The sequence below is a fragment of the Myotis lucifugus genome, unplaced genomic scaffold (genome assembly GCF_000147115.1).
Source record: "Myotis lucifugus unplaced genomic scaffold, Myoluc2.0 scaffold_103, whole genome shotgun sequence".
NCBI classification, from domain to species: domain Eukaryota; kingdom Metazoa; phylum Chordata; class Mammalia; order Chiroptera; family Vespertilionidae; genus Myotis; species Myotis lucifugus.
This window is the reverse complement of record NW_005871151.1, coordinates 1,513,318-1,526,945: the sequence shown is the minus strand read 5'-3', so window position 1 is coordinate 1,526,945 and position 13,628 is coordinate 1,513,318. Positions and strand designations below refer to the sequence as shown.

General features: G+C 51.2%; 1 protein-coding gene and 1 non-coding gene across 2 annotated transcripts in view; both read right to left on the bottom strand.

Annotated features, from left to right (window-relative positions):
• The window catches only part of LARGE1 (LARGE xylosyl- and glucuronyltransferase 1), a 305,112-nt gene that overhangs the window by 261,194 nt on the left and 30,290 nt on the right, over window positions 1-13,628 (bottom strand).
• LOC111826808 lies at window positions 6,032-6,168 on the bottom strand. Its single transcript, XR_002830228.1, has one exon. It is a non-coding gene; the product is annotated as a small nucleolar RNA SNORA76 (small nucleolar RNA).

Below are 13,628 nucleotides of genomic sequence, written 5' to 3'. Positions count from 1 at the left end.
CGGGTGTTCTACTAGGAAAAGGTCAAAGCAGAAGCTTGCTGTTGGGGGTGTGTTATCAATGCCTTCATCCAGAGGATTTAGGAATGGGGTTTCCTCAGGGACATGGCGGCTTGTTCAATGGCACAGGGAATGTTTGAAAAGAGCTCTCACTGGTGAGGTCAAGTTTTCAAGACATGTGGATGGGCTGACATATTTTAGATACTGTCCACCGTTTTATAAACAGACTGAAAACCTGGGGAGACTGGAACCTCCATCTTAGGCAGTGATGTCTGAGTGAGGGGTGACCCTGAAGCAGTCTGCCTTCCAAACGCTGAAAAGACCTCTGTTTGCTCAGCACCAGCGCCTCGGTGCCAGCGAGGGTCCCTGCGACAGGCCATGTGCGCCTCTCGTGAGCCTGCGAGACGGTGGCCAGAGCACCGGAAAGGGCAGGAGAAGGAGCCATCACTGACATACTGGGAAGGATGTTTACTCACCTGGTACCTACTGATCCAGGGATGTGGTGAGGTGGTAGTGGGGAGCTACCTCTTCCCCCTCAAACCGTGCGGCCGCTGTGTTACCTACAAAATCAACTAAGCTTTGTGTCCTTGCCTTTGCATGGCTGGCACTGGCTCTGGGCTGAGGGACAGGATGGGGACATTCAAGAAATCAGAGGGTGGGGTTATCCTGAGAGAGTAAGAGAAATAGACGGATTGAGCACCTGCTGTGGACTGGGGATGGGTGCTCTCTCCAGGCTGTACCCCATACCCAGCCAGTCCAGTTACCCGAGTTCTCTGTGCTCTCCCTCCGGTTCAGCAGAAATCACCTTGTCCCAATATAGCAGTGACCCGGGATAACTAGAGCAACTTTCTTACCAACCAGCGGCTAAGGGGAAAGGACCAGACATCCCATAATATAAAATGAAAAATTTTTTGCCCTTATATTTTCTTAAGAAAATTTTCAAACATACCACAAAGATGAGAGAATTGTACAGGGAACACATATTCCCATACCTACTTCCTACATTAATATCTTACCTTACTTGCTTTCTCATAGATTCCTCTCCTTCTATCCATCCAATGACCCATTTATTTTTAATGCATTTCAAAACAGTAAGTTTGTCATCTGTCATCGGCACATCGGTCTCTGGGCACTTCAGTATGTTTAACGTGAACTGGGGTTCAATGAAGTTTACCTTTTTCTTTATCCTGAGGTAAAAGGTACATGCGATAAAATACACAGACTGTTGCAGGAGTTCTGACACGTGTGTACATCTGTCCAGTAAGTCCTCACTTACCGTGGTCCCCACGGGCTTGGAAACTGGGACTTTAAATGAAACGTTGCATAATGATACCAGTTTGACCCTCAGCTCATTAATATAATAAACGAGAGTTAAGTTCCTACAACCTATTTCTGGTCACATAAATATCCCCAGACTCCTAAATAAAGATAAAAATAATTTTCAATATTGAGCACTGAAATAAATGTGAGCGACATACATTTAAGAAAGGGTCATAAAAACACATGAGACAATTATTTCCCAACCTGCTCACCCCAGTTCAGGGTCACAGGTGGTCAGAGCCTCTCCTTGTAGCTCAGGACACCAGGTGGGACCCAGCCTTGGACAGGATGCCTTTCCATGTCAGGGTCACACACACACACTCACCCAGACAGGGACAACTTAGACACATCGATTCACCTGACATGCGCCTCTTTGGTGTATGGGAGGAAATAGAGTCCCCAGACCATGCAGCCATGTGGAAAACATGCAAACTCTATCCAGACAGTAGCCCTGACCAGGACTCGATCTTTTTTTTTTTTTAATCTTATCAACATTTTAACAAAACAACATTATTTGAGGACCTTCTGTATAACCCCTTTCAAGATGAGGAACATTCTGGGGTGAAGATGTAATTCACTCAAACACCTTCCGTCACTCTCCACCTGCCCGCTCCACAGGCGCCCATTCTTCTGATTTATTCCCATTATAAACTGGTTTTTCCTGTCTCCAAACTTCATCTTTTAGGAATCACAAGAATACAATCTTTGGGAAGCCTTTCAACAGCATATCACTTCTGGGCCCCGTCCGTGTTGTAGCTGGTATCAGTTGTCTCTTTCTCTTTATTGCTCAGGGAGTGACAGTCTTTGATATGAATATATCACAATGTGCGTACCCACTCTCTCGCTGAGGAACACCGGGCAATGACTACAATTGGAACTGAAGGGTCGGGGAATAGGTGTCTGTTTAGTTCTATAAGAAACTGTCGGGCTTCTTTGCGAGGTGGACAATCCCTTTTATACGAACGTCGCGTGAGCATTTCAGCTGCGCCCAACCTCACCAACATCTGTCGCTGTCAGTCCTCTTCACTTCAGCCCTGCTGGCGGGCTTGCCGGGGGCCTCTCACTGGGGTGCCCTTGCCTTCCTGCAGGGTCCTTGACCATTTTCAGAATTCCACTTTGATTCCCGGAGAGTGCTTTTTAGTGTAGCTCTGTCCGCGGCTTTTTACGTGGCTGCTCTGAATATGGCAATATACACGCACAACTTATCAAAATCTACCGGGGCGACGTCTGAACAATTTGAGTGAAATGCAGAAACCGTTGCATCCCCCGATCCCCTCCCATTTACAACAGGATTGTTTTATCTTTCCCCTGCGTACGTGGAGAGCCACGGAGACATTTCCGAAATGCCTCCACATGCAGGACGCCTGCTGGGAAAGCGATTCCCTCCGGGCCCACACTCCTGTGTGAGATGAGAGGCAGAAATGAACAGCAGGGGGTGAAACACCTCTCCGCTGCTTCTACGCTTTTCTGGCAAACATGGCGAGGGGCGTGCTTCCTCCCGAGGCATCTGTCGTTAGATCCCCGAGTCTAGTCCCGAACTTCATGAGCATCAAATAAGGCGCCCATCCCGCTGCCTTGGCTCCCACGGACACATGTGGTCCTCCCGGGAGGAGGTGACCCGGTGGCTTCCCACCCAGGTTCCTGGGTGGGCAGGTTCAATGTGGCTCGGAGAACTGCTCCTCGCAGCTCAGCCTAGAGCCCGCGCCTCCAGCTGCTCCTGGGATTTGGTAAGGCACCTAATATGGGCCACATCCTTTCCTGTTTATATTCACGCGTTCTGGCAGGTGTACAAGAACTCCAGTAGAGTCCCACGGCTAATTATCACAGAGCTGGGATCAAAACCCAGATCCATTCTTTCTTCCACACCAAGTCTCCCTCTGCACTAAGTTCTTCAAAGGAGGAGCTGCAAGTTCATGTTCTACTTTAAGAACATGCGTGAGAACAAAATGTTTGCATTTCTTTGTCATTCCCTCTGCCTGGGATGCCCTCCACACCCTCTGACGCCCTGCGGCTCTTCCACTCACCCTGCAGTGCAGGCCAGTTCAGGCGCCACCGCTGGACCATGCACATCTGGGGGCCGACACCGGGTCTTCCCCATCAGCAAGGTGGTACAGCAACCCGATCTGGGGCCCATGCCACTCACTACCTTGGATGTGCTAAGCAACCCCTCCCTGCCTCAGTTTCTCTTTCTGTAAAACTTGAATAATAATGGGAACTGTAGCCCTAACCGGTTTGGCTCAGTGGATAGAGCGTCGGCCTGCGGACTGAAGGGTCCCAGGTTCGATTCTGGTCAAGGGCATGTACCTCGGTTGCGGGCACATCCCCAGTGGGGGGTGTGCAGGAGGCAGCTGATCAATGTTTCTCTCATCTATGTTTCTAACTCTCTATCCCTCTTCCTTCCTCTCTGTTAAAAAAAAATCAGTAAAATATATTTTAAAAAAATAATAATGGGAACTACATTTCACAGGGCAGTTCCAAGAAGTCAAAGAGGTGATAAAATCAAAGCATTTGGAAGAATGCTTGGCACGTAATAACCACTTAGTAAACACTAGGTCATAGAGAAGACCCAGCGTAGCAGACACGGAATTCAGTCTGCGTTTACCGAATCCAAATTGCAGTTTCTGGATTGAATTCTGTGCCTTAACTTTTTCTGGGCTCATGAGTCTGCCACACCCACTCTTCTCCACAGCCCAGCAAAAAGCCGGGATCCAGTCCCCAACAGGGACATTATTTAGATGGAAGAAGATTTTCCGCAGCCGTTCTGGTCTTCAGAGCCTCGCCAAGAAACAAAGGAAAAGCAATATAAATGTTAATGGGAAATTGCCTATTGGCTTTCACTTAGGCCGATCTGGTACAGCGCAGCAAAGAGGGAATGAATACAGCTGAAGGGACGGGAAAACATGGGACCTGACAGGCTGAAGCCCAGGGGGCCTCCGTTCCCAGGAGGAAATGCAATTCCACGCCCACAAGGCTGCATGGAAATCAGCACACGGGGCTTCCCCCTGGGATGTCTCCATGGTTACTGCCCTGGCCCCCGCTTTCCTGGGCACCCATCAGCCAGTCCTCCGAGGTGCAGGCCATAGGTACGAAGAGCAGAGAACTACACTGGGGTAGGCTGAGTAATGGTCCCCCAAAGATGCCCATGTGCTAATTCCTCGAATTTGTGAATGTTTTATTAATGGCAAATGAGACTTGGTAGGTATGACTAAAGGCGCTGAGACCAGGAGATTATCTTGGACGGTGATCTGGCTGAGCCCGGTGTAATCATAAGACCCTTCTAAGAGAGATGCAGAACAAGTTAACATCAGAGGAAGAGTCAGTGTGATGAAGGAAGCAGAGATTGAAGCGATGCCCTTTGCAGATAAAGGAAGAGGCCAAAAGCCAAGGAATACAGGGGACCAACTGAAGGAGCCAGCCCTGCGGACACCCTGATCCCAGCTCAGAGACTGACAATGGACTTCTGACCACTACAAGTGCAAACAAATACTTCTGCATTCGTTTAAGCAGCTAAGTTGGTGGTAATTGGTTATAGCAGCAACAAGAAACTAATTCATGTTGGTTGTTTGAGGTGCACTTTCAAGAATGTTGAGTGAAAATGCCAGAAAAATGAAACTGACTGAGGAGGCAGTGGAATCGTGAAAGAGTGTGTGCACCAGGCCGAGTTCCCATTTTATCCTCAACGTGGGCAGCTGCTGTGGGACATTAGGCAGAGGGATGGTGGAATAAGACTGCCCCCTATAAAGCACTGAATGATCAGATCCTTAGATCTTAAATCCTAGGAATTACCACATGTCTAATTTCCCATTTTATGGACTCTCATTTCTTTTATCACAGGCTATAATGACTTTATGAAAAGAAGGATAAACCTACTGGGGTAGGTTAACTCTGTTTCCAGCCCTCCACATTCCAGGCTAATGTTTTCCAAAATGCATCACCTGCCGAGACCGGTTTGGCTCAGTGGATAGAGCGTCGGCCTGCGGACTGAGGGGTCCCGGGTTCGATTCCGGTCAAGGGCATGTGCCTGGGTTGTGGGCACATCCCCAGTAGGAGATGTGCAGGAGGCAGCTGATTGATGTTTCTCTCTCATCGATGTTTCTAGCTCTCTATCTCTCTCCCTTCCTCTCTGTAAAAAATCAATAAAATATATTTTTTTAAAAAAATGCATCACCTATATTTGCAGAGCTGTTAGCAGGCACAAGTATGCCTGTGTGGAAAGCTGTACTGTGCTAGAAATTGGGAGTTTACACCCCCCCCCAAATCCTGGCCAGATGATTGCTGTATTCCTAAGAGGGTCACACTCAAATGAACGCTCATCCCCACCCCACCTCACCTCCAAGAAGGGTTAGGCACCTCACTCCGAGCCAAAAGCTCTGAACAGTCCCTTGTTGAGACCCCTAAGGGTCCTCAGAGGAAGAACGCTTCTGGACAGAACTCTAGGTCCTAGGGGGACTCCGAGTCTCGAGGGACCCAACCCCATTTCCCGATCACAGCTGCCTTAAGGCACGGGGGCCCATCAGGGAAACCCGGGCAAGGAGATAAGCTACCACCTATGCGCCCAGACGGCTGCCCAGTCTCTGTCCACACAGAAAGGCCTTTAAATATCAAATTGTCCCAGCCTCCAGGTCCCTGCCCTTCCTACCCACCACACATCACATCCCGCGCCCCCTCCCCCCATGCCTCCTCTCCAGGGCCTCTGCCAGCTCTGCCCTTTGCCCACTGTCACTTGCTGCCAAAGGAACCGCTTAGTGGCATTTAAGCAGCCCTGGATCTGAGCAAGTCCAGTTTGCTCTGGCACAGCCACCAGACCCCTGAGGCCACCAGCCAGGCACTGCAGAGGTTCCAGGGCAGGGCCTTGGCTGTGGCCAAAGCAGGGGACCTGCAGGAAGGGGTGCTCAGTGGCCTGAAGAACTGGTTTCAGTAACCACTAGCCCTCTCTGGGCCTCAGGGAAAACAGTAGATTGCTGCCTTCCCATCATCACTCAGCTCCCTCCCAAATGGGACCTCCCACAGGCTGGCATCATGCACCTGACACTCCCCACGGCCACAGGGGGCGCTGTGGTACTGAAACACCAAACTGTCCCCATCATTCAGCTCCCTCCCAAATGGGACCTCCCAAGGGTTGGAATCATGCACCTGATGCTCCTCATGGCCACAGGGGGCGCTGTGGTACTGAAATACCAAACTGTCCCCATCATTCAGCTCCCTCCCAAATGGGACCTCCCAAGGGTTGGAATCATGCACCTGATGCTCCTCATGGCCACAGGGGGCGCTGTGGTACTGAAACACCAAACTGCCTGAAGACCTGAGATGAGTTGTCAATTTGGGGCTATATTTTTATTTTTTTGATTAATCCTCATCCAAGGATATTTTTCCATTAAATTTAGGACTATTTTAAACAGCACTGCTAATGAACCACTCCCACAGGTCTCACTCTCCCCTTTTCTTTGGGAGTCTGTATTCGGGGACAGCACATTCCTAAAACTAGAATCACGGAGTCAAAGGGTAAGATGTACAACAGGCAGCTTACTCCCGCAACGCAGATCCAACCGCCATTAACTGAACGGAGACTTTCTGTGGTCTCCCTTCAGCATCACGCAATGCTCAGTCAGCCCTGCTGCACAGATGAGGAGAGTGACATCATGCCAAGGCAAGACGGTGACTTTGAGACAGGGCAGGGAAAAGAATCTAAGACCCGGTCTCTCCCAGTTCTGGTGTATCTGCTGGACTGCTCTGATCTTTGAGTTATCCCCATCCACAGCAACAGCTTTTTTTATTAAATACTAGAGGCCCATGCACAGATTCGTGCAGGGCCTGCAGGGATAGGGCCGAAACCGGCTCTCCAACATCCCCCAAGGGATCCCAGATTTCAAGAGGGCGGTTCTCGGGTGACACACCCGGAATCAGACTCCCTCCTCTCTGGTTCCGGGTGTGTCACCTGAGAGCTGCAGCTGCCAAGTCACCACAGCTCAGCAGGTCCTGCGTTGAGCGTCTGACCCCTGGTGGTCATTGCACGTCATAGCTACCAGTTGGACAGTCTGATGGTTGCTTAGGCTTCTATATACATAGATAAATGAAAATGCCCTAGCTGGTTTTTGCCCAGTGGATAGAGTGTAGGCCTGTGGGCTAAAGGGTCCCGGGTTCGATTCTGGTCAAGGGCGTGTACCTTGTTGCAGGCTCAATCCCTACCCCCAATGTGTCTCTCTCACATCAATGTTTCTTTCTTTCTGTCTCTCCTCCTTCCTTCTACTCTCTCTAAAAATCAATGGAGAAATATCCTCGGGTGAGGATTAACAAAAAAAAATAAAGATAATCATAGGCCAGGTTCTGGACTGGGCATTTTATCCCACATCCATCCAAGTCAGCGAGACACCCACAGCGAGGATGCTGCCGCTGACGAAGCCAGTGACACCTGCCCCTGAATGCTTCACATGCGCCAGCCACTGAGCAAATTGCTTTACATTCCCGTATTAACTCTAGAAGTCTATGCAGTGGGCATCAAGACACCCAGTTCATAGATGAAAGGAATGAAGCTCATAAAAGTGACTTCCCCAAGAGCTCCAAGGATCACAAATGGAAAATGTGTCCATCAATAAATGGATTTGAACACAGGGCTGCCTCCAGAACCTAAGCATCTCACTGCAGCGCTAGGCTGCCCCTGACGCTAACGAAACCCGTGGGCAGCGGGGAGGGGGTTTCTAAAGAAGACGGTGAGGAAATCAGCATTCCCTGTGGGTCCGCCTTCCCGGCACTGTGCTGGCGGGGTGCAGCTGGAGCGGTGCTGTGTTTATCTCCACGCCGTCGGATGGGCTGCATACAAATGCATGCCTTTCTCTTCTGAGGGCTGCTTTCCATCACAGCAAATGTGGATCACAGGATCAGCGCATCCCAGTGTGATCCCTCCCGGCAGATGCCTCCCATGGCTCAGAGGGGCCTTCTCATCACAGCCAGGGAAGGAAGGGTCGGCTCCCTCTCAGGGACACCCTGCGCTTGAAGAGGCGAGCCAACTAGAAAGCAGAAGTAGGTCCAGATAAGGGGAAAGGAGCCTCAGGTTCAAGTCCCAGCCCTGCCAACAGCTCAGTGTGTGACCTGGGAAAGCCAGTCCCGGCCTCGCCATGGCGGATACATTACTAAACAAATAACTTGATGTGACTTCAGATGCCCCCTGGAGGAGGCAAGGGAGAGCCTAGTAAAGACTGCATAGCTTTAAAGGGAGAAAATGATTTAGCAAAACAAGTCGAGATAGCCAGCTGCCAGGTTTTTGCACAACTAACCTACCACCTTGTCCTCTTCCTGGCCATGCGCCCGGGACTGGACTGCCTTCCCCGGCCCGAGACAGCTACCACCTCAGATGCTTCCGGCCCCCACACCATCCCGCCTGCTGGGACTCCTGCAGACTCACAGAGGTCTGAGAGAGCAAGCATGCCCTCCATCACCAGTAAGAACGCTGTCATCTCCCGGAATCCCGAACAGGCTCACCAGCCTGTCCAGCTGAATGATGTCATGCCAAACAGAGAAATGGGGCCCTGGCTGGCTTGGCTCAGTAGACAGAGCATCGGCCTGTGAACTGAAGGGCTGCGGGTTCGATTCCAGTCAAGGGCACGTACCTCGGTTGCAGGAATGATCCCTGGCCCCAGTCTGGGCTCATGCGGGAGGCAACCGATCGATGTGTCTCTCTCACATCGAGGTTTCCCTCCTCTGTCTGTCCTTCCATCCCTTCCGCTCTCTCTAAAAATCAATGGAAAAGTATCCTTGGGTGAGGATCAACAAAAAAAAAGAAATGAGGGGGAAAGGCCACCCCATGTGCCACTTCCCTTCCTCAATGTCCTGACACCGGCTGCTGTGCCTGTTCCGGGCCATCCTTCTGCCAAGTCCTAAAGAGGGACCTCCTGGGAGCACCCCTGCCCTCTGCACAAGCGCCCCACAGCTTTGCTGCGTGACCACCAGGGAAATACAGGAGTGCGAAGAGCACCCAGCACCTTATCCAGAATTCAGGCAGCCGAGCGGGGCTGCCGGAGACTCGTTTCACTGTCACTCAGAAAGCACATCTCCCGGTGTTCCCACTGGAAACGGTTCCAGGGTTCCTCCTACTGGGGTCCAGGGCCACGTTCGCAGTGCACAGCGGAGGTTTTCCAGGCACACAGGAGGCCAGGCACCCGTGCATCACCCCCCTTCCTTTCTGCAACTGCTCTGGCTTCCCAGCCAAACTCACTCCCTGCTCCCAGTTCTTTGGAATCAAAAGAACGTTTCTTAAAAAAATCAAGCTGTTTTGGGAATAAAAGTGTCGATTCATAAATTCCCCACTTGGCCTTGTCTACCTGCAAAGACACAGAAGAGTCTGGGGAAGTCAAAGAAGAGGATTCTGTTTCTCTTTTTAGTTTCCAGATTGGGCTGCTGCCCACTGGCCACCCACACACCCAAGGGGCTGATGTCGCTACTGTGACTTGAGTAGTGCCTGCAGACCTGGGGACCAGTGCCCCCAGCAAAACCACAGCACAGAGGGCATCGGAGAAAGACAGATGGAAACCAGGAAACCAGCATGTACTTGGCTCTGGGACGGTCTGCAGAACCACCAAGCAGAGACCAATCAAATACACAGGTGTGCACACCTGCCAGCGGGCCTGAGTGGGCCTCAGAGGGGCTGAGCGGGTCTTAGCAGGACAGAGCAGGTCCTAGAGCAGTGGTTCTCAACCTTCTGGTCCTTTAAATATAGTTCCTCATGTTGTGACCCAACCATAAAATTATTTCCGTTGCTACTTCATAACTGTAATGTTGCTACTGTTATGAATCGTAATGTAAATATCTGATATGCAGGATGGTCTTAGGCGACCCCTGTGAAAGGGTCGTTCAACCGCCAAAGGGGTCATGACCCACAGGTTGAGAACCGCTGCTCTAGAGGGACTGAGCGGGTCCGAGAGGGGCACAGACGCTGGACCAGGCTCATGAAACCTGAGGTGCTCAGAAGGACGGAGCCCCACATGTGGCCCCACTAGGACCCTCAGCATAAACTGTGGTCATTTGCTAAGATGAACCAAGCACATGGTCTGCAGGAGGAAAAATGCTTTCAGCTGAGCCTGGCGCCGTCTCGTGAACAGCTTGCACAGGTCGAAGAGAAGATGCTGACCCCAGTGGACCTGCCATTGGCAAGGGAATCTAATTGTTATTACTGTGCGCCCGGCAGCGAGTCCATGTCCTGGCAGTGAGTCTGTCTACCGGAAGGAGCACCACGGACGGTGGTGGTGCTGGTTAATGTGTGTGCAGAGACCTGACAGAGGCTCCAGCCTGAACCTGCCTTACCTGGCCTCGCCAGGACTCCCCACCATGTCACCTCGACATGACATCGCCTGCCTTCTGGTGAACTGCTCTCTTCAGGTGAATGTCATCGTATGAGGCTGCTAGAGCTGCCATAAAGTTCCACAGTTTGCATGGCTTGAGCAATGGAAATGTATGTTCTCATGGTGCTACAGGCTGAAAGTCCAAGACCAAGGCATCAGCAGGGATTGTTTCTTCTTTTTTTAAATATACTAGAGGCCGGTGCACAAATTCATGCATGGGTGGGGTCTGGCCTGCCCGCCCCAATAGGGGCCCATGGGGCTGGGCAGGCAGGGGGAGGGGCCTTGGGCAGTTGGCTGGCCCCAACCCCAATCCAGCCCGGATCAGGCTGGTTGGCTGCCACAGTCCGTGTCATAGCCACGGGTCGAACTGGTCGTTCCACTGTTCCTGTCGCTGGGCTTTTATATATATAGATTTTTATTGATTTCAGAGAAGAAGGGAGAGGGAGAGAGAGATAGAAACATCAATGATGAGAGAATCATTGATCAGCTGCCTCCTGCACATCCCACACTGGGGATCAAGCCCACAACCCAGGCATGTGCCCTGACTGGAATCAAACTGTGACCTCCTGGTTCATAGGTTGGTGCTCAACCACTGGGCCACGCCGGCTGGGTGGGTTTGTTTCTTCTGAACCCTTTGTCCTTGGTGTACAGATGGCCATCTTGTGTGTGTGTGTGCACACGTGTGTCCTAATGTCCTCTTCCTATAGGGACACCAGTCACACTGGATTAGGACCCACTCATATGATCTAATTTTACTCAACTGTCTCTTTCAAGGCTCTATCTCCACATACAGACGCCTTCTGAGATGCTAAGTGCTAGGATTTCAACCTACGCATTTTGAGGGGGACACATGTAACAGTCATTGCCATCTTCATACCACCGATGAGCATGGGGAATACAGGAAGTCTCAGTGGTTTGCTAGAGGGAAGGAGATCTCAAAAGCGTGACACAGGGACTGGGACCCAGGGCCCATCTAACTTTATCCCATGGAGTCACTGGCATTGAGAATGCCAAGACCGCTCTAGGATTCAAACTGCTTTTTGTTGCGCCAGTAACTTCCTATCAGCATAACTCATTCTTGCCTATTCATGGTTGTCCAGGCACCTGGCTGTGCCGAGCTACCTGCTCTCCATCGCGATGCACCAATTTTAATAAGACTTCCACACAGGCCACTCCACTGTGGGGTCACAACACCCGCCCCCGTGAGCTCCCGTTTGATGGATGCCCACTCTCCAAATTGGATTCCATGCTTCCTAGGACCCTCGTGTTGGTGCCTCGTGAAAAACCTCGCGCACAGCAGTTTCCTGATAAATATTTGCTGAATGCGTGAACGGATGGATGAATGAAGTGGTCAAGGTAACCTTGAAAGACCTTCCCAGTTTTAAGCTCCATGATTCTGCTCCAGAAAGACTGATGGCTGCATCAGACCCAAAGCAGAACTTTTTTCTCTATTGAGCACCTTCCTCCCAGGCAGCCAGTGTGTCAAGCAGCATCACCCAGTGACACAATGTAGTGCTAAGAAATGGCCATCGAGAGTAACGGCCTTTGCCCAGGTACAGAAAGATGGAAAGTCCTGGGACCCATTACACTTTTCCCGTAGAATTAATCTCAACGTGACTGTGGTGTACTTTCCTCTCTCACAGATCCTTGCTAGCTGGAAAGAAAAAAAAATAAAGGAAAAGTTCACCGTCATTATCGAACTCCACTGCCCCTGCTGTGTGGACTCCTATTGGGAAAATACCATTGTCATTCAACAAATGTCTGTGTGAGCGGCTCCATGAGCAAAACTACCACAAGCAGGTTCTAAAGAAGCAGAAGATCACAGCTCATGACAGCGTGGCATTTGCCAGAAACTCAAGGAGAGAGAGAAAATTCAAGATTGCAGAATAATGTCATTAATACAGAGTATATCAACATGTGTAAGCCTTTGCAGAATACCCAGTCACCAGGGTAGGGCTAGGATGTTACAGAATAAGGCTCCTCAAAAGAGATGTGGTGAACCAAAGGAGAGACGAAAGCGAAAAGCTTGGCCTTGGCCCTGGAAAACAACGAGGTCTGTGGGCTCCACTTGTACGTGACCGTGGACGGGGATCAGCCAGGGTGCTGAGCAGGTTCGGAAGAGCGATGGCGTCGAGGAAAGGCTCGGAAGCTGTGCCACATGTGATGGGAAAGGGATAGCGAGGAGCTGGCTGGCTGGGGAGGAAGCGGGGCTGAGCCCGGCAGGCGCAGGGGGTCCTGGAGGACCACAAGTGGCCCTTTACAAGAGGCGTTCAGCCTGGATACAACGTGCACCAGAAACCCATTCAATGTCCGGAGCCGAGGAATACGACGATGCGAGTGGTTTCTGGGGAATTAATAGCACCCCAACTGCACGGCTTTCATTGGAGGTGAATGAACCAAAGGAGTGGCCCCGGTACCAGGCCCCAGGATCCTGTACTTCAGAGGAGACAGGAATGTCCTTGAAAACCGAATGCGTTTGGACAGGAGGTCGCTGTCTCAGCAAAGGGGTATCAGCGTGGAATATAAATGTTGTGTAACATTTTTCTCAGGAGCCCAGTTAAAATTTTCAGACATTTCCAAAGCAACAAATCTCAGAACTGGAAAAGACCTTCGACAGCAAACTGTGCCAAGCCCTCATGTTAGAAAATCACTCATTCTTCATCTATTCGGCCCCCCTGCGTATGAGGTGCCGTGGCAGGGATTGTCAGAGAGGCAAAGGGGTGAGAACCGCTGGGCTCCAACTGGATTCCTCACAGGTGTAGCAGTTTCACCCGGTGACCAAGGGGAACCGAGGCAGAAGAGGAGAGGAGTCTGTGCTAAAGCAGGGGCTGCGCCAGGACAAGGCGTGACCCTGCGGCTCTTGTGTTTTGTAAACTGTGGGAGCCAAGAGATGGAGGGACGGAGGGATGGGGGGTGGGGGGGATGGAGGGATGGGGAGATGGGGGGTTGGGGGTGGGGGGATGGAGGGGTGGGGGGATG